Raw genomic sequence first — 21,587 nt, 5'->3', positions numbered from 1 at the left:
GTGACTCTCTTCCATGTCTAGAATGACAAAGTCTGTTGGGAGAAAGTACTTTCCAACCTTTAGCAACACATTTTCCACCACTCCTATTGCTTGCTTTTGAGTTTTGTCAGCCAGTCTGATGATTACATCTGTGGACATTATCTCATTAATCTGCAGCCTCTTCACCAGGGATAAAGGCAGTAAGTTGATGTTGGCCCCCAAATCACATAGTGCTCTATCGAACATAGTTTCACCTATGGCACAAGGGATGTGAAAACTCCCTGGGTCTCTTCTTTTCATAGGCAGCTCAGGTTGAATAAGGGCACTACATTCCTTGTTCATCACTATAGTCTGGCCTCCTTTGAGTGAGCTTTTCTTGGGAAGAAGTTCCTTCATATACTTGATGAATGCAGGCATTTGTTGAATTGCCTTGATGAATGGTATGTTTACATGTAGAGATGCAAACAAGTCTAGGAACCTTGAGTATATTCTCTTTCCCACAGCACCATTGAGCAGTTGAGGGAAGGGAGCATAGAGCTTCAGCAACTCTTGTTGTGAGATTTCTGGTTCTTTGTGCTCTCTATCCTCCTCCTTTGTTGAGTTGTCTTCAGGTTGTTTACACATTTTGCCTTGCTTGTCTTCAATCTCTTGATCACTTGTAGTGACCATTTTGCAATCTTCCCATCTTACTTTCTTTGCTTCTCCCTTGGGGTTTTTCTCCGTGTCACTTGGGAAGCTATCAGTAGGTTTGGGAATCTTCTCAGCGAAATATCTCACCTGGAATTCCAGCTTCCTAATGGTCTCTCCATGGTTCTTAATATTGGCTCGCACCTCCTCTTTGAACACCTTATTTTCTTGAATCTCTTGGCATATTCCTTCAAGTAAGGCTTCAATCTTAGAGAGCTTGTCATCAATTGATGAGTGATTCGGAGCAGATGTGCTGTTTTGGTTTTGATAAGTGTGTGAAGAAGTGTTGTTGTGGGGGTGTTGAGATGTCCTCTGGGTGAATTGCTGGTGAGCTGCATTGTTGTTGGAGTTGTAACGTCTCTGGTCTTGGTTTTGATCTTGCTCACTTCCCCACCCAAAGTTTGGGTGGTTTCTCCATCCAGGGTTGTAAGTCTTGGAGTATGGATCATAGTTTTTCCTTGGTGAATTCCCAATGTAGTTGGCTTGCTCCTGACTCCCCTCTGCTTCTTCATTCACTCCTTCTTGGATTGTTGATGAAGATGAGATTGCTGCTACTTGGTTCCTCTCCATCTTCTTGGTGAGGTCAGCCAGCTGCTGGGTAATGAGCTTGTTTTGGGCCAACAGAGCATCTACATTGTTTAGCTCCATCATTCCTCTTGTGTTCCCTCTTTCGGAAGCATAGAAGTAGTCGTTTTCTGCTACTGTTTCAATAACATCTATGGCTTTCTCAATGGTTTTCTTCTCGTTCAAGGATCCTCCAGATGAATAGTCCACGGCCTTCTTTGACTCATAAGAGAGCCCTTCATAGAAAATGTGCAGCTGGACCCATTCGTTGAACATGTCAGGTGGACACCTCCTTATTAAGTCCTTGAACCTCTCCCATGCTTCGTACAGAGTCTCACCATCTTGTTGCCTGAAAGTTTGAACCTCAGCTCTCAGCCTATTGATTCGTTGAGGAGGGTAAAATCTTGCTAAGAATTTGTTCACCACATCCTCCCAAGTTGTCAAGCTCTCCCTTGGGAAAGATTCCAGCCACTTGGCTGTTTTGTCCCTGAGTGAGAAAGGAAATAAGAGCAGTCTATAGGCGTCAGGATGGACACCATTAGATTTCATTGTGTCACATATTCTCAGGAAGGTGGTCAAATGTTGATTGGGGTCTTCTTGAACACCTCCTCCAAACGAACAGTTGTTCTGAACAAGGGTGATGAGCTGTGGTTTAAGTTCAAAGTTGTTGGCATGGATTGTTGGCTTTTGGATGCTACTTCCACAATTGCCTGGGTTTGGATTAATGTAAGAGCCCAAAACTCTTCTATCCTCCCCAGCATGATTTGCTCCACCTCCTCTGCCATGGTTGTGAGTCTCTTCTTCATGATGATTTTCCATGTTTTCTTCCATGTTTGGTTCAAAGTATTCCTCAAAGTGTTCCTCCTCTTCTTCAGCACCAACTACACGTTTTTTTTTTACCTCCCTCCTTAGTCTAAGGAAGGTTCTCTCAGGTTCAGAATCAAAGGAAGTTGAAGCCCCGCTTCTTCTCCCTATCATACAACCAATAAGTACAAGCAAGGAAAATAGGTGCAGACAGTATTTGTGTCAGAATTGCTGTTAGTTGTGGGTGATGCAATATATCAAACAGTTAGTGGGTTAGCAAACAGAATTGAAAATAACAAAGAAAAACAAAAGAGTAGAGGGGGAAGGGAAGAAGTTTAACTAAAACAAAAAGTAAATCTCTCAAACAGAAAAATAAAATTCACAAAATAAAATGCTCAATCTAGTGATCTTCCAATCTAATCATTGTTGATGCACAATCAATCCCCAGCAACGGCGCCATAAACTTGATGCACGAAAAACTTGTCTCTCAACAAATCTCCCTTCGGCAAGTGTACCGAAGTTGTCGTCAAGTAAAAACTCACAATAGAGTGAGGTCGAATCCCACAGGGATTGATTGATCAAGCAACTTTAATTAGAAGAATGTTCTAGTTGAGCGAATCCAGAATTTGGGTTGAGAGTTGCAGAAAATAAAATGGCGGGAATGTAAATAACAGAAAAGTAAATGCTAGAATTAAAGGATTGGAAGTAAATGACTGAAAATAAAATGCAGAATTGTAAATGGGAATGGGGGAATTGCTCATAAAAGTAAATAGCAGAATTTAAAGAGAATGGGTAAGATCAGAGATGGGGAGTTCATTGGGCTTAGGAGATGTTGCAATTCTCCGGATCAAGTTCATTTTCATCTCTTCCTCAATCAATGCACTCATTGATCTCCTTGGCAATCTTAAGTGATTGAATTACAATTTCTTGCAATTCAATCTCTCAAATCTTGATCAATAGCCAATTCCTTGGTCAATTTCTCATGAGAAGAGATGAAGTATGCTCACTGATAATACCACATGCATTTCCCAAATCAAGTATTGAGAGGGTTATAGTCACATACCCATCCAAACCCAATTTGGTCCAGCATGAGAAAGCATTTCTAGCTTGATCTCTTCATTCCTCTTTCAAGGTTCAAAAGAGATCCAAGTTTGAATAGCTTCTCTTCCAAGATAACTACTCAATTGGATGAAGATCGAAAGTTTTCAAGTAAAATCAAGAGGAAAGATAGAAGAAGAATAATGAAAATTAGTATTGATCCATCAAATTACAACAGAGCTTCCTAACCCAATGAAAGGGGTTTAGTTGTTCATAGCTCTTGAAAATAAAAACAAAGATGGAGAATACATCATAAAACTAGAAATTGCAAAGAAAGTAAATACAGAGAGTAGTTCTCTTTTTCTCCAGCCTTCCAGAATTCCTTCTCAATTCAAAGCTACTCCTATATATACTACTCTTCTCAGCTTCTAGTGTGATTCTTCAAGTCTTGGGCCTTTGGATCTATAGTTTGAAGCAGTTCCTTTCTTTATTTGGGCTTGGCTTTACTTGCAGAGAGAAACTGCGAAGTGGGCGGAGACTTTAGTTCAGGACGATAGGGGTGTTAATATTTAGTGAGAATATAAGTTCGAGAACGTTAGTGACACTTAACATTGTCACTAACGTTCCAATACACCCCTTTGCCTCACGTTAAAACCCACCTTAACTAGGTTAACGTGGCTTTTAACGTTGCCTTGTGAACCTTCGAGAACGTTAGTGACACTCAACATTATCACTAACGTTCCAGTGTGCCCCTTTTTGCTTCACGTTAAAGCGCACATTAACTAGGTTAACGTGGCTTCTAACGTGGCCTTTGCCATCCTTCGAGAATGTTAGTGACATTAAACATTGTCACTAACGTTCCTATGTGCCCCTAGGTCTCACGTTAGAGTCCACATTAACTAGGTTAACGTGGCTTCTAATGTGGCCATCCTTAGCCATCCCAATGTTAGTTACAATGTTGAGTGTCACTAACGTTGGCTCATCTTTCATTCCTCATCGTTAGCTTCCACGTTAACCAAGTTAACGTGGAAGTTAACGTGACTCTTGGGGGTTGTGTGGTTGCTTCAACGTTAGTGACAATGTTGAGTGTCACTAACGTTGTCGATAACTCTTCATCCCTTACGTTAGTTCCCACGTTAACCAAGTTAACGTGGGAGTTAACGTGGTACTTTGCATCATAGGCCAACGTTAGTGACAATGTTGAGTGTCACTAACGTTGGCTTCTCTTCCCCCCTTAACGTTAGAGGCCACGTTAACTAGGTTAACGTGGCTTCTAACGTGGCCACTTATGAGTAATTGCCAACGTTAGTGACAATGTTAAGTGTCACTAACGTTGGCTCAACTTCTCTTCTCCACGTTAGAGTTCACGTTAACTTAGTTAACGTGACTTCTAACGTGGGCATTGATGGCTTTTTTTGAGAGTGTTTATTGGCAATCACTTTTCTCATTAACCTTGCAAGTTACCTCCCTTTTTCTTGCTTCCTTTTGGTCCTAAAATCAAGCAATAAAGTGCATCAAAGCTCTCGTCCAAGTCATGAGTAATGCAACATAATATTTGTCACTAAACTTATGCAAAATCCTCATGAAATTATGTAAAATGCGCAATGTATGCTTGAATCAAGGCATAGGTGAATATCTACCCAAAATTAGCTTATTTCCTAAAGAAATGCATGAAACTATCCTAAAAACAGTAAAGAAAAGGTCAGTGAAACTGGCCAAGATGCCCTGGCATCAAAGGGTGGCGCCTAACTTGAGATTTCTCAAGTTAGGCGCCAAGACAAGCCATCCACATCAATCCAATGTAGCCAAGGCTGTGTCTAACTTGAGATTTCTCAAGTTAGGCACAAAGATGAAGGAAAAGCGCCCAAGGAGTCTGGCTAGGCTGCGCCTAACTTGAGAATTCTCAAGTTAGGCACAAGGCATAACCATAACACGCAAGTGATACTCATTCACTTCAAGTAAGGCGTATGAATTCTTCAAGTAAGGCGCAGCATCATTCAAGTGAACTCCAAACCATGCGGCCATGCTCAAGTTAGGCGCAAGGTATCCTTGAGTTAGGCGCAACACATGAGCTTGGATAGCCATTCCTCACTGCATCCCTCAAGTAAGGCGCAACTCCATGCCAAGTTAGGCGTGCATTCCTACGAAGCTAGTTGTCCCCATTCATCAATTGAAGATTCACGAAGATTATATTTTAATTCTGATTAAACTTTATTTTATTAAAAAATAGAAAAAGATATTATTTAATTTTTAAAAAATATATTTTACATTAATTAGGATTAGATATAAAAAGGAAAAAATCAGCTCTTCGGGCTCTTCTCTTCTCTCCTACCTCATTCCGCACTTTACAGGTTTTCAATCCTAGTTTTCTCTCTGAACCATGAGCAACTAAACCTCCACTGTTAAGGTTAGGAGCTCTGTCTATTGTATGGATTGATACTATTATTTTTCGATTTTAATTCATGTACTGATTTATATTCAAGAATTATTTTCGTTCTTTATCTTATGAATTTGGGTGGAACGGAAGTATGACCCTTTTTCTAATTGAGTTCTTGTATAACTTGGAAAAGCTCTTTACTTGAACAACAGCTTGAAAAATATTCTCCTAAATTTCTAATTATCTTGACTTAACGGGATACGTGACATATAATCCTCTTATATTTGGGTAATTAGGATTTCTGTGGCATATAAACTAGAATTGAACTTCACCCTTTAATTGGAATTAAGTGACCAAGGAATTAGTAGTTGATGAATGTTAGAGGAGACTAAAAAGGTCTAAGGAATTAGGGTTTAGTCACATATAGTTTGCCATGAATTAAATCTTGCATGATTAAAATAGTTAGTAAGAAAAGTCAATCCGAAAAACAGATAACTCTGAAGCCTTAACTGTTTCTCCATATATTATTCTCCTCAATATACTGCTTGCTGTTTTAATTTCTGAATTACTGTTTAATGCTTTTGAATACCAAAACACTCTTTTCTATTTGTCTAACTAAGTAAATTAATCAACCATTGTTGCTTAGTCTATCAATCCTCGTGGGATCGACCCTCATTCACTTGAGGTACTACTTGGTACGACCCGGTGCACTTTTCGGGTAGTTTGTGGATTTAAATTCCGCACAAAATATGCAAAGCACCTTGGGTTGCTGACATTGTAAATTACAAGGCTATAAGGTTCATCCCCAAGGAGTATAGTAAACGGAAAGTTCAAAAACTCATAATTGATGCTAAGTACTACTTGTGGGATGAACCATATCTTTTTAAAAGATGCTCGTATGGAATAATCTGCCACTGTGTGTCCGAGGAAGAAACACAACAAATTCTCTTGCACTCTCATGGATTGGAGTATGGAGGTCATTTTAGGGGTGAGCGAATAGCAACCAAGGTCCTTCAGAGTGGTTTCTACTGGCCAAAGCTCTTCAAGGATTCTTGAGAGTTTGTCCCTAACTGTAACAAGTGTCAACGGGATAGAAACCTCCCTCATAATCACGAAATGCCCCAACAAGGGATTCTGGAGATTAAGTTGTTTGATGTATGGGGGATAGACTTTATGGCAGTGGACTATGTATCTAAATGTGTTGAGGCAATCGTGTCACCCACTAATGATACCCGAGTGGTTATGAAATTCCTTCAGAAATACATCTTTAGCAGATTTGGTGTCCCACAGACATTGATTAGTGACGGAGACATTCATTTCTGTAATAGACAACTCGATGCCATTTTGCACAGATATGGTGTTCATCACAGAGTGGCCACACCCTACCATCCACAAACAAGTGGACAAGATGAGGTATCCAATTGGGAACTCAAAAGAATACTAGAGAGAACTGTGAGCACTTCCAGGAAAGACTGGACAAAGAAGCTGGATGATGCTCTTTGGGCATATAGAATAGCTTTCAAGACCCTTATTAGAATGTCAAATTACCAGCTGGTATATGGCAAGGCATGTAATTTACTAGTGAAACTAGAACACAAGGCGTACTGGGATAAATGGTTCCTCAATTTTGATGCTAGAGCAGCCGGGGAGAAGAGGCTGCTTCAACTGAATGCACTGGACGAGTTCTGGTGTAATGCTTATCAGAACGCCATAAATACAAGGAAAGGACTAAGCACTAGCATGACAAAAAGATAGTGTCCAGACTCTTTGAGCCTGGCCAGAAAGTTCTACTTTTCATTTCTAGGATAAAGCTTTTCCCCGGTAAGCTCAAGTCCCAATGGACAGGACCCTTTGTGGTTGATGAGCAGATCTTTTATATGCTTTTTGGCATCAATTTCATATAGTTTTTAGTATGTTTGTTTAAGTTTTAGCAAGTTTTCATAGAATTTAGTGCAAAATTCACATTTTTTTATTCTACTTTGATTTTTTGTGTTTCTATACAATTTCAGGTATTTTCTGGCTGAAATTGCGGAGCTGGAGCTAAAGTCTGATTCAGAGGCAGAGAAAGTACTGCAGATGCTGTTAGGATCTGACCTTCTTGCACTCAAAAGTGCTTTTTTGGAGCTACAGAAGTTGAGATGGAGCGTTCTCAATGTCTATGGAAAGCCAACATCCAGAGCTTTCCAGCAAAGTATAGTAGTTCATACTTTGCTTCAGAATTGAAGGCCTAAAACTAGCATTCAAGGCCAGCTTCCAATGCTATTCTGGTGTCCAATGACCAAGGGAGAAGAGACAGCGTCCAACGCCCAAAAAGGACCCCCAAGCCAGCGTTCAATGCCCTATAGGTCTCCTAGCACGTGGATCTCAATCAAGCTCAGCCCAAACACTCACCAAGTGGGCTCCGGAAGTAGATTTTAGCACTAAAAGACTGTTTTACCCCTCTTATGTAATCCTTAGTCATTAGGATAGTATTTATTCAAGAAATTTTACACTTTTAAGGGGATTCGAATAGAGACCTTAGACAATTTACACGTTTACATTGTATTTTCTGTCAGTATGGATTTCTAAACTTCCTAGGTTGAGGGGAGGAGCTCTGCTGAGTTTTATTGATTAATAAAGTATTACTGTTCTATCTTCAATCTGTGTTTGATTCTCTATCTAAGATGTATCTTCGTTCTTCATCCTTATAAATGCGTTGAACTGGCATAAGGTTATCTCATTCTACACGAGTTCAGAGTGAGTCTTTGTGGTAAAGGGTAGAACCAAAGGCACAACATTCTCTAATTCGAAAGATTTGACCATGTCTATGGCATTTTGGTAGGATCATTAAGGGGAATAAACTACAGGAGCTTCACCCTCAATCAGACTGGATCTGCATTAACCCTGGGGTTTAGATCTGAAGGAGCATTGGCGACCTCTCAAGAAAGGCATTGATCACATACAGACTTCCATAGAAGAAATCATTCACAGTTGGAGGAGACAGTGAAACCGAATTGATCTAGAAGAACAAAACATCTCCAAGCCGTAACCATCTTCTTATCATTGCTTTCACCATCAACTGAGTAACATTTTATTCATTTTCTTTTTATGCATGCAAACAATTCAACAACTTTTCTGTCCGCCTGACTAAGATCTACGAGATAACCATAGCTTGCTTCAAATCACAATCCTTGTGGGATCGACCCTGACTCACTCAGGCATTACTTGGATGACCCAGTGCACTTGCTAGTTCAGTTGTGCGAAGTTTAATTCTGCGCACCAAGTTTTTGGCACCGTTGCCGGGGATTGTTCGAGTTTGGACAACTAACAGTTTGTCTTATTGCTTATATTAGGTATTATTTTTAATCTTGTTTGAGTCTTTTAATTTCTCTTTTTTTTCGAAAAAAATCAAAACTTTTTCAAAAACCTTTTTTTTCTTTATTAATCTTGATCTTGTGTTTGAGCCTTTTGTTATTGTTCTTCTTGAATTTTCAAATTTTTTTGAGTCTGTATCTAAAAATTTTTCAAAAATAGTGTCTTTTGTTTGAATCTTGTGTCAATCTTTAAGTTTGGTGTCTTCTTGTGTCTTTTCTTTTAAAGTTTCCAAGATTTGTGTCTTTGGTTTTCAAAATTTTTAAGTTTGGTGTCCTTTGCATGCTCTTGTTTTCTTTGAATTCTTTGAGTTTTGTTCTTGGTGTTCTTCTTGATCTTCAAAGTGTTCTTGTTTTTCTTCCTTTTTAGATTTAAAAATTTTTAAGCTTGGTGTCTCTTTGTGTTTTTCTTTGCAATTTTCGCATTCTAGGTGTCTTAGATCTAAAAATTTTAAGTTTGGTGTCTTTTGGTTGTTTTTCTCTTTCTTCATTAAATTAAAAAAAATATATCTTTTCTATCTTTTTTATTTTAATTTTAGAAAATCAACAAAAAAAGATTTTAAATTTTAATTTCAAAATCATTATCTTATCTTATCTTAGTTTTAAATTTCAAATTCAAATCTTTTCAAAAATCATATCTTTTTCAAATTACTATCTTATCTTTTTATCTTTCTTTAAAATTCAAAAATCTTATCTTATCTTATTTCAAATTCAAATTTCAAAATCAAATCTTTTTCTAAAATCAAATTTCAAATCTTATCTTTTTCAAATCTTTTCAAATTCTTATCTTATCTTTTCTAGTTTCAAATTTTAAATTCAAATCTTTTAATTTCTATCTTATCTTTTCTAATTTAAAATTTTAAATTCAAATCTTTTATAATCTTCTATGTTATCTTGTTTTCAAATCTTTCTTAATTAGTTACTTGTTTTCTCTCTTTTCTTTTTCAAAACTTCCTAAATAATTCTTCTCTCTCCTAATTTTCAAAAATATCTTCTCTCTTTCTCTCTCTTCTTTTTCGAAATTCACTATTTAATTTTCAATTCTTTTTAATTAATTAGCTTTAATTTTCAAATTTAATTAATAAATAAAAATAAAAACAAAAATATTTTCTCTTTTTCCTTCTAATTTTCGAATTCTTCTCTCCTCATAGCCGAATTCTTCTTCTCCTTTCTCTATCTTCATTCTTCTTTTCTGTCTTCTTCACATCTCACTGGGAGTCCTCTGTTCTTGAACATAGAGCTCTCATTCTTCTTCTTTCTTGTCTTCTTTTTCTTGTTTATGACCAAAAATAAAGATAAAGAACCTCTCTTTAATCCTGACCCTGAACCTACAAAAACTCTAAGGAGACGTTTACAACAAGCTAAAGCACAACACTCCGGAAGAAACCTCTCAGGAAATTTCGAACAAGAAGCTGAAGACATGGCAGACAATGCTAATAATGGAGGAGATACAAGAAAGGTTATTGGTTACTACACCATACCAACCTCTGATTTCTATGGAAGAAGTATCTACATACCTTCCATTAGAGCTAACAACCTTGAGCTTAAGCCGCAGTTAGTCTCTCTTCTGCAACAGAATTCCAAGTTCTATGGACTTTCACTGGAAAATTCACACCAATTCCTGTCGGAATTCTTGCAAATCTGTGACACTATTAAGACCAATGGAGTGGATCCTGAGGTCTATAGACTTATGCTCTTTCCCTTTGCTATTAGAGACAGAGCTAAAATATGGTTGGATTCTGAACCTAAAGAAAGCTTAGACTCTTGGGAAAAGTTGGTCAATGCTTTCTTGGCCAAATTCTTTCTTCCTCAAATGATGAGCAAAATCAAAGTGGAAGTTGATGGTATTTTTGTGGAAAACTGAATTTCCCAAAACACCAAAAACTCACCGGCAAGTGTACCGGGTCGTATCAAGTAGTAAAACTCACTTAGAGTGAGGTCGATCCCACAGGGATTGATGGATCAAGCAACTTTAGTGGGTGATTAGTTTAGTCAAGCTAACATTGAGTGATTTGAGTGACAGTTAAAACAACAGAAAGTAAATGACAAGAGGAATTAAAGTGCAGAAAGTAAATTGGACAGAAACTTAAAGAGCAAGAAATGTAAATTGCAAGAATCTTAAATGACAAGAAATGTAAATTGCATGAAATATAAAGGGGAATGGGTGCTGGAAATTAAAATTTAACAGGAAAGTGTAAATAGCAATCAAACAGAGAAGTAAAAAGTGCAAAATCATGCAACAGATCTAAACAGAAAAGGAAAATTGCTTGAAGAATTCAAAACACAAAAGCAGTGCTTAATTTGCAGCAATTTAAAAGTGGTTCAGGATCTCAGGAGTGGAAGAGACTAGAAAACAAGTCTAGATCTCAAATCCTTCCTTGATCCAACAAGAACAATTGCAAAATGAAAATGGAAGAGTAAATTGCAGAAGAAGAACAAGAGAAGTTGTAGATGGAGAATGAAAATAGAATTCCTTCCAATCTCAATCCAAAATTTCAAAACAGAAAAGAAAACTAAGAAAGAAAGCAAAATAAAAACTAAAGAGTGCACAACTCCCTATTGGAGCTAGCCTCTTTTCTAATCGAGCTCCCCTAATGAGATGGAATTGATGCCTTTATATAGGCTTTACAAAGTAAAAAATGAAATTGAAATGAAAAACAAATTAAATGAAAAATCCTAATTCTAGCTTGTTCTTGTGCCTTTGAGTGATGATGTGGGCTTTGCTTGCTTTGGATCTGAGGAGAAATGGATTTGGTTGGCCTTGATTCAATTTGGAGAAGAATTGAATTTAAATGGAATTTTGGATGAATTTTGGCCCATGGGTGACACTCCTAGGGGATGGCTCAGTTGAAATAGTGAACTGAGCTCTCCATTTGCTTGTGGCGTGCTAATTTGTGTGTCAGCCCCTTGTCCGTGTCAAATTTTGTGCACATGGCTTTGCTCCTTGGCGTGCCAAAATGTGAAGAGTGTGGAGGGAGTAGTGCTCAGTTGGGAAAACCAACTGAGCTCCCCTTGTGGCGCCTTGCTTTTGTCTTTAAGGTCCCAAGTTCAACTCTTGGTGGAAGAAGTTTTGTGAGCCTTTTCCTTGAATTTTCTTGAGTGGGAGCCCGATAAAGCTAAGTTGGAAAAGTGAACTGAGCACTATTTTGCTCTTGCCTTGCTTTCCTTGTGTCTCCCCCTTCGAGCCTTGGTGAAGCCACTTTGGTTTATTTTTGCTTATTTTTGGTCCTTAAAGATGCCTTTCAATTGTGCCTTAATTTCGTGCCAAATATGGACTATTATACATCGTTGGAAAGCTCTGAATGTCAGCTTTCCAACGCAACTGGAAGCACATCAATTGGACATCTGTAGCTCAAGTTATTGCCCTTTGAAGGAGGCATGGTCATGCTGTAAACGCCCAGATTTTAACTTAGCGAAATTTCTTGCCTCCAAGCACATTTTTCTTGTACGACAAAGCTAAGTTCACTAAGCTTTAGTGAACTGAGCTTTGTGTGCTGATTGTTCATGCTTCCTTGATTTGGTCATGGGCCACGCTTTTAAAAGCGTGGCCTAAGGCTCTAAAGTGTGCTCCAACTTCGAAGTGTGCCCCAAAGCTCTTTTTTTCTCCTTTTTAGCTTATTTTGTGCTTCTTTGCTTCTTTTTCTTCTTATTTCCTACCAAATTTATAAAATTAAAAGATCAAGGAAATATACCATTTAAGCATAAAAGAATGCAATATTTAAACACTAATCATCAATTTCTTTTATGAAAAAGCATAGAAAAACATGACATGTTGACATGTCATCACAACACCAAACTTAAACCTTGCTTGTCCCCAAGCAAGAAAAGAATCATGCAATAAAGTGTGACAATTCAAGGTGAGAAAAATAGCAAGTTAATGTTCATGGCAAGCTAGTTTTCTATGCATGCTACAATCACAAAAGAAATATAAATGATTGATGCTTCTATCTAGCTCAATTTATGAAATCTTTTCCTTATAATTCTTCCTTGAAACAAGCTTTTGATTTTTCTTATTAGCTTCTCCTTTTAGGTGCTTTGCCCCATGAGTTAATAACAAAGCTACGATTCTAAATGCTTTGTTTTTAAGTATTACCACTTGATACATAAGCACCACAAGCATTTGAATTAGAGGACTTCATTAAGCTCATTTTTCTTTTCTTTTCTTGACTCTCTAATCAATGATGCTCAGAACCTTGAGCTTTGAGGGAGTGCTTTTGCACTTGAACCTAGCCTTGACTTCTAAGTGTTTTGTTTTCAAGCATTTGGCTTGATACATAAACACCACAAGTACTTAACAAATAAATTTCCATTGGTACTCAGAGCCTTCAGCTTTCTCATTCTTTCCCTTTTTCTTTTTTTGCTTTATTTGCAATTGCTTCTTCAAGGTTTTCATGTTTTCAAAAGATTTCACAAAAAGTACTAGATGAAAACTTCAATTAAATAAAATCCAATGCAATTGAGCAACAATTAATCATACTAGCTTTCCAATACTTGTATGCACATGCTAAAATCTTCTTTAATGCCTTGTTTGTTTATGATCATAATACTTTACTGCTTTAAGCTTTACAAAACTCAAGTTGGTAGTCATAATGGCATGGCAACATGTTACAAATCAAAATTCAAGCTATGCCTTTATTCATACACACATGTAAACAGAAAAGATGAAGACAATCATGTAATTTAAATGCTGGAAACAAATGAGAAGAAAAGGAACTCTACAACCTTGTAGTTCATCTTCATTATTGTTGTCCTTTTTCCTCTATTCTTCCTCTTTCCCTTGCCAAACTCGGAATGCTTGCTCATCCTCAAGCAACAATTAGAACAATGGCTATGGGGCTAAGATGGATCATGAATGTCTCACACAATGAAATGTTAGTAGTACATGTGTTTAAGCAAGCAAAATTAAAGATAATAATCAAGGCACAAGAGACAGAGACATTGTGATTGCAAACATAAGAAGGTATGCATGATACATTGCATAAAGATATAAGTTGCACACCAAACTTAGTGTGATACTTTCACTTGGAATTAATGCAAGTATCTTGTAAGAATTGGAACCAAATTTTGTTGCATAGCAACACCAAACTTAGAATGCAATCATATGTCAATTTATTTGAATTAAAACTAAGTAAGTGAAACTGTTATTTGTTAAGTACAATCACCAAGCCAAGAATCTGTCAGAATAAGGATCTCTTGGTGATGTACTAACAACGACAGTTAACAAGAAAACTAGAGGAAAATATTTAAAAATAGAAAAATGACTAAAGCAAGTAGAATGAAAAAGTGTCAAATCAAAAGAGAAAAATAAAACTGCAGAGGCATTATGATTATGCAGACAAGTAGTGTTGCTTGAATGAATTGCATAGAAAATAAGTGGCACACCAAACTTAGAATCTTGGTGTGTCAATTTCATTTTTTTTGATTTGATGCAATCATTCAAAATATATTGAAAATAATTAGTTGCAAGGCAACACCAAACTTAGAATGTAACCATATGCCAATTTATTGAATTTAAACAAAACAAAGAACGAAAACAAAGCAGAGAAGAGAAATTATACCTACGGTTGACATCTTGTTTACTTTCTTCCTCTTCTTCCAGTTTGTTAAGAGGAATGACTTCAAGGGAGGAGAAGATTCAGCTATTGCCCCCTGTCTTGGTTTCCTCTCAGCAAGCTTTCTTTTGTACATGGCTTGCTTGAGCTTGCTTGCTATTGGTCCAGGGGTTGGATTGTTTGTGGTTGACCTCCTCTTGAATGTTGTCCTTGGTAGCTTGGTCACAATCCTCTTTTTGGTGCTTTTGTTAATTGCCTTCACTTCCTTGAATCCAAGTCTTGGTGGTTGTGTGATTGTTGGAGTCTTCTTTTCATCAAGAGCCTCTTGTATTGGTGGTTCCATGTACTTTTCTGCTTCACTTGAGTTTGAAATTCTTTGGTTGTCTTTCTCACTTTCTTGCTCTTCCATTTCCTCCTTTGCACTCAACATTTGACTTAATAGCTTTTTCATTGAGGAGGTTTGTTGATCTTCCCAACATTTCTTCATCTCCTCTTCATATTTTTCAATCACAGATTTAATTGTTGAGAGTTTTTGGGTCAGGGACGTTTGTGAGAGTTGTGAGTCTTCATGTTCCCTTGTCATCTCAAGTGCAGTTTCATTTTCAACTATTTCCACCACCTCTTTCTTTTTCACTAAAAATTCACTTGACTCAGTAGCCTCTTCCTCTTGTTTTTCCTCCTTTTTCGTTGCACTCACCAACTGAGCTAGCTGCACTTCCATGTTTTTGAGGGACGTTTCTTGTTCTTCCCAGTACTTCTTTGTCTCCTCTGCAAATATTTTGAGCATGGACTCAAGTTTTGAGAGTCTTTGGCTATTGGAAGTTTGTTTTGGTTGTGAGTCTTTGGCTATTGGACAATCTCTCATGTGACTTGACTACTCAGAATTTGCAGTTTCTTGGTAATACTCCCAGCCACCATTAGAATCATGACTTGCATCATTTTGTGGTGGTGGAAAGTATCCCATATGATTCTCTTGCTCATCTTGTGTCTCTGAAACAAATCTCCATGGATTGGAGTGCTCAGACTTTATATTTTCTTGGTGATATTCCCTGCCACCATTAGAGATTGGTGATGGTGGGTAATATCCCATAAAATTTGTTTGATCATAAGATGAGTTGAACTCCATTTGAATTTTGGAAAACACAACACCAAGGAAAATTGAAATTACTCATATCAGATATGAAAATTTCTTAGTGAGGCAAAAACTCAAACACCTTGGTTTCAATTTAAAACAGAAAACAAAAATAAAGAAAATGCTTGATCTAGACTTCTCACCCACTTAATCATTGTTGATCTAAATCAATCCCCGGCAACGGCGCCAAAAACTTGATGGTATTTTTGTGGAAAACTGAATTTCCCAAAACACCAAAAACTCACCGGCAAGTGTACCGGGTCGTATCAAGTAGTAAAACTCACTTAGAGTGAGGTCGATCCCACAGGGATTGATGGATCAAGCAACTTTAGTGGGTGATTAGTTTAGTCAAGCTAACATTGAGTGATTTGAGTGACAGTTGAAACAACAGAAAGTAAATGACAAGAGGAATTAAAGTGCAGAAAGTAAATTGGACAGAAACTTAAAGAGCAAGAAATGTAAATTGCAAGAATCTTAAATGACAAGAAATGTAAATTGCATGAAATATAAAGGGGAATGGGTGCTGGAAATTAAAATTTAACAGGAAAGTGTAAATAGCAATCAAACAGAGAAGTAAAAAGTGCAAAATCATGCAACAGATTGGTGCACGAATTGTGAATTACACTTTTCACAACGCGTACCACTAACCAGCAAGTGCACTGGGTCGTCCAAGTAATACCTTACGTGAGTAAGGGTCGAATCCCACGGAGATTGTTGGTTTGAAGCAATCTATGGTTATTTTGTAAATCTTAGTCAGGAAGTCAATTATGTTTATCAGTTGAATTGTGAATAACCAAGAGAGCATAAATTAAAGGTTACTTGTTGTGCAGTAATGGAGAATATGTTGGAGTTTTGGAGATGCTTTGTCTTCTGAATCTCTGCTTTCCTCTGTCTTCTGATTCACGCACGCACGTCCTCCTATGGCAAGCTGTGTGTTGGTGGATCACCGTTGTCAATGGCTACCTTCCATCCTTCCAGTGAAAACTACGCTCACGCGCTCTGTCACAGCACGGCTAATCACCGGTTGGTTCTCGATCCGGTTGGAGTAGGATTTACTATCCTTTTGCGTCTGTCACTAACGCCCAGCCTTCAGGAGTTTGAAGCTCGTCACAGTCATTCAATCCTTGAATCCTACTCGGAATACCACAGACAAGGTTTAGACTTTCCGGATTCTCATGAATGCCGCCATCAGTTCTAGCTTATACCACGGAGATTCTGATTAAGAGATCTCAGAGATACTCATTCAATCAGATATAGAACGGAGGTGGTTGTCAGGCCCACGTTCATGGGTTGAGGAAGGTGATGAATGTCACTGATCATCACCTTCATCACAGTTAAGCGCGAATGAACATCTTAGATAGGAACAAGCGTGTTTGAATAGAAAACAGAAATACTTGCATTAATTCATCGAGACACAGCAGAGCTCCTCACCCCCAACAATGGGGTTTAGAGACTCATGCCGTCAGAGAATACAAAGTTTAGATCTGAAATGTCATGAGATGCAAAATAAGTCTCTAAAAGTCGTTTAAATACTAAACCAGTAGCCTAGGGTTACAAAATATGAGTGGACTATGATGGATGATGCAGAGATCCACTTCTGGGGCCCACTTGGTGTGCTGGGGCCCACTTGGTGTGTGCTGGGGCTGAGACTTTAAGCAATTCACGTGCAGAGGCCATTTGTGGAGTTGAACGCCAGTTTTTGTGCCAGTTTGGGCGTTCAACTCCAGTTTTTGATCCTTTTCTGGCGCTGGACGCCAGAATTGGGCAGAGGACTGGCGTTGAATGCCAGTTTACGTCGTCTATTCTTGTGCAAAGTATGGACTATTATACATTTCTGGAAAGCCCTAAATGTCTACTTTCTAACGCAATTGGAAGCACGCCATATCGAGTTCTGTAGCTCCAGAAAATCCACTTTGAGTGCAGGGAGGTCAGAATCCAACAGCATCAGCAATCCTTTTTCAGCCTGAATCAGATTTTTGCTCAGCTCCTTCAATTTCAGCCAGAAAAATACCTGAAATTACAGAAAAACACACAACTCATAGTAAAGTCCAAAAATATGAATTTTTCCTAAAAAATACTGGAAATAAACTAAAAACTAACTAAAACATACTCAAAACTATATGAAATTATCCCCAAAAAGCGTATAAAATATCCGATCATCACAACACCAAACTTAAACTGTTGCTTGTCCTCAAGCAACTAGACAAATAAAATAGAAGACTAATAGGTTGAGAAGCAATAATATCTCAGAGTTTTTGAATGAAGCTCTGATTCTAATTAGATGAGCGGGGCTAGTAGCTTTTTGCTTCTGAACAGTTTTGGCATCTCACTTTATCCATTGAAGCTCAGAGTGATTGGCATCTATAGGAACTCAGAATTCAGATAGTGTTATTGATTCTCTTAGTTCAGTGTGATGATTCTTGAACACAGCTTCTTTATGAGTCTTGGCCGTGGCCCTAAGCACTTTGTTTTCCAGTATTACCACCGGATGCATAAATGCCACAGACACATAACTGGGTGAACCTTTTCAGATTGTGACTCAGCTTTGCTAAAGTCCCCAATTAGAGGTGTCCAGAGTTCTTAAGCACACTCTTCTTTTTTCGCTTGGACCTTGACTTTAACCGCTCAGTCTCAAGTTTTCACTTGACACCTTCACGCCACAAGCACATGGTTAGGGACAGCTTGGTTTAGCCGCTTAGACCAGGATTTTATTCCTTTAGGCCCTCCTATCCACTGATGCTCAAAGCCTTGGGATCCTTTTTAATTGCCCTTGCCTTTTGGTTTTAAGAGCTTTTGGCTTTTTCTGCTTGCTTCTCTCTCTTTTTTTTTTTTTTTCTGCAAGCTTTGTTCTTTGCTGCTTTTTCTTGCTTCAAGAATCATTTTTATGATTTTCAGATTATCAATAACATGTCTCATGTTCATCATTCTTTCAAGAGCCAACATATTTAACAGTCTTAAACAACAAATTCAAAAGACATATGCACTGTTCAAGCATTCATTCAGAAGACAGAAAGCGTTGCCACCACATGTTACTAATTAGAATTTTTCTTATTAAAAACTCGAAATTTTATTGCCTCTTATTCAAAAGATCTACTATTTTATTCATGTTTGCTGATGATGAGAAAAATAGACTATAACTTAATTGGGGATAAAATCAAACTAATTACTACTAATGATCATGTAATGAAGACACAAACATAGATAAGCACTTAATATAGAGAAAACGAAAAACAGAGGAAGTAAGAACAAGGAACGAGTCCACCTTAGTGATGATGGCATTTCCTTCTTGAGGCACCAATGATGTTCTTGAGCTCTTTTATGTCTCTTCCTTGCCTTTGTGGCTTGATTCCTAGTGATTTTTGGTATTTCTATCCTCAGTTGCTTCCAATAATTATGTGGAGGGAAGTGCATCCCCTGAGGTATCTCTTGATTTGCAGCCACATGTTCTACCACTGAGCTATAGATCCTTCACATAATTGTTTTACCACACCAAACTTAGAATGTTGCTCGCCCTCGAGCAAAAGAAGATGGAATAGATGAAAAAGAAGATGTGGAACGAAAAAACTAGGATTATGAGGAGGGAAGGTGGGGATCCTGTGGGGTCCACAGATCTTGAAATGATCCTGTGAGGTCCACAGATCTTGAGGTGTCAAGACAATTACATCCATGTACCAATTTGGGCATGCAAAATGCCCTTGCACACAACTCTGGGCGTTCAGCGCCAGGTTGGTGCCCATTTTGGGCGTTCAGCGCCAGAACCATGCTCTGTTCTGGCGTTGAACGCCAGACAGGTGCTTCCTCCAGGGTGTGATTTTTCTTCTGCTGTTTTTGATTCCGTCTTCAATTTTTAATATTTGTTTTGTGACTCCACATGATCATGAACCTAATAAAACATGAAAAACCATGAAAGTAAATAAAAATTGGGTTGCCTCCCAACAAGCGCTTCTTTAATGTCCTTAGCTAGACCTTGCTTGAGCTTTTAATCTAGCTTCAGCCTTGAGCATTCTTGCTCAATGTTGCCTTCTAGATAATGCTTGATTCTCTGTCCATTGACAATGAACTTCTTATCAGAATCAATATCTTGAAGCTCCACATAACCATATGGTGATACACTTGTAATCACGAATGGTCCCCTCCACCGGGATTTCAGATTCCCGGGGAATAGCCTGAGTCTAGAGTTAAACAACAGAACCTTCTGTCCTGGTTCAAAGATTCTAGATGACAGCTTTCTGTCATGCCACTTCTTTGATTTTTCTTTATATAGCTTGGCATTTTCGAAAGTTGTGAATCTGAACTCCTCTAGCTCATTTAGCTGGAGCAATCTTTTTTCTCCTGCTAATTTGGCATCAAAGTTTAGGAATCTGGTTGCCCAGTAGGCCTTATGTTCCAGTTCCACGGGCAGGTGACATGCCTTACCATACACCAGTTGGTATGGAGAGGTCCCTATAGGAGTCTTGAATGCTGTTCTGTAAGCCCACAGAGCATCATCCAAGCTCCTTGCCCAATCCTTTCTACGGGTATTTACTGTCCGTTCCAGGATTCTCTTTAATTCTCTGTTAGAGACTTCAGCTTGCCCATTGGTTTGTGGATGATATGGTGTGGCCACTTTGTGGCGAATTCCATACCGAACCATGGCAGAGTAAAGCTGTTTATTGCAGAAGTGAGTGCCCCCATCACTGATTAACACTCTAGGGACACCAAACCTGCTAAAGATATGTTTCTGGAGGAACTTCAGCACTGTTTTAGTATCATTGGTGGGTGTGGCAACAGCCTCAACCCATTTTGATACATAGTCAACTGCCACCAGAATATAAGTGTTTGAGTAAGATGGTGGGAAAGGTCCCATGAAGTCAATTCCCCATACATCAAACAACTCTATTTCCAAGATTCCTTGTTGAGGCATGGCGTAACCATGAGGCAGGTTACCAGCTCTTTGGCAACTGTCACAATTACGTACAAACTCTCAGGAATCTTTATAGAGTGTGGGCCAATAGAAGCCACATTGGAGGACCTTGGTGGCTGTTCGCTCACCTCCGAAATGGCCTCCATATTGAGATCCATGGCAATGCCATAGGATTCTCTGTGCTTCCTCTCTGGGGACACACCTACGGATAATTCCGTCTGCACATCTCTTAAAGAGATAGGGCTCATCCCACAAGTAGTACTTTGCATCAGTAATTAGTTTCTTTTTTTGTGTTCTATTGTACTCCTTGGGTATGAACCTTGCAGCTTTATAGTTTGCAATATCGGCAAACCATGGTGCTTCCTGAATGGCAAATAGATGCTCATCAGGGAACGTCTCAGAGATCTCAAGAAAGGGGAGGGACGTCCCTTCCACTGGCTCTATCCGGGACAGATGATCAGCCACTTGGTTCTCTGTCCCTTTTCTGTCTCTTATTTCTATATCAAACTCTTGCAGAAGCAATACCCATCTGATGAGCCTGGGTTTTGAATCCTGCTTTGTGAGTAGATATTTAAGAGCAGCATGGTCAGTATACACAATCACTTTTGATCCTACTAAGTATGATCTGAACTTGTCAATGGCGTAAATCACTGCAAGTAGTTCTTTTTCTGTGGTTGTGTAATTTTTCTGGGCATCATTTAGAACGCGACTGGCATAATAAATGACATGCAGAAGCTTGTCATGCCTCTGTCCCAATACTGCACCAATGGCATGATCACTGGCATCACACATTAACTCAAATGGCAATGTCCAGTCTGGTGCAGAAATGACTGGTGCTGTGACCAGCTTAGCTTTCAGCGTTTCAAACGCCTACAGGCATGCTGTGTCAAACACAAATGGCGTGTCAGCAGCTAGCAGATTGCTTAGAGGTTTTGCGATTTTTGAAAAATCCTTTATAAACCTCCTATAGAATCCTGCATGCCCCAGAAAGCTTCTGATTGCCTTAACATTGGCAGGTGGTGGTAATTTTTCAATTACCTCTATTTTTGCTTGATCCACCTCTATTCCCTTGTTTGAGATTTTATGCCCAAGAACAATTCCTTCAGTCACCATGAAGTGACACTTTTCCCAGTTTAAAACTAGGTTGGTTTCTTGGCATCTTTTCAGAACAAGTTTTAGGTGATCAAGACAGGAGCTGAAT

The 21,587-nt window shown here is 38.4% G+C and overlaps 1 non-coding gene across 1 annotated transcript; it reads left to right on the top strand.

The window, feature by feature from the left end:
* Positions 1 to 1,504: 1,504 nt before the first annotated feature.
* Positions 1,505 to 1,608, top strand: LOC112725911 (small nucleolar RNA R71). Its single transcript, XR_003164991.1, has one exon. It is a non-coding gene; the product is annotated as a small nucleolar RNA R71 (small nucleolar RNA).
* The last annotated feature ends 19,979 nt before the right edge of the window (positions 1,609 to 21,587 follow it).

The sequence above is a fragment of the Arachis hypogaea genome, chromosome 11 (genome assembly GCF_003086295.3).
Source record: "Arachis hypogaea cultivar Tifrunner chromosome 11, arahy.Tifrunner.gnm2.J5K5, whole genome shotgun sequence".
NCBI lineage: Eukaryota > Viridiplantae > Streptophyta > Magnoliopsida > Fabales > Fabaceae > Arachis > Arachis hypogaea.
Note: the sequence above shows the minus strand (reverse complement) of the source record. Positions and strands in the feature narration are given on the sequence as shown.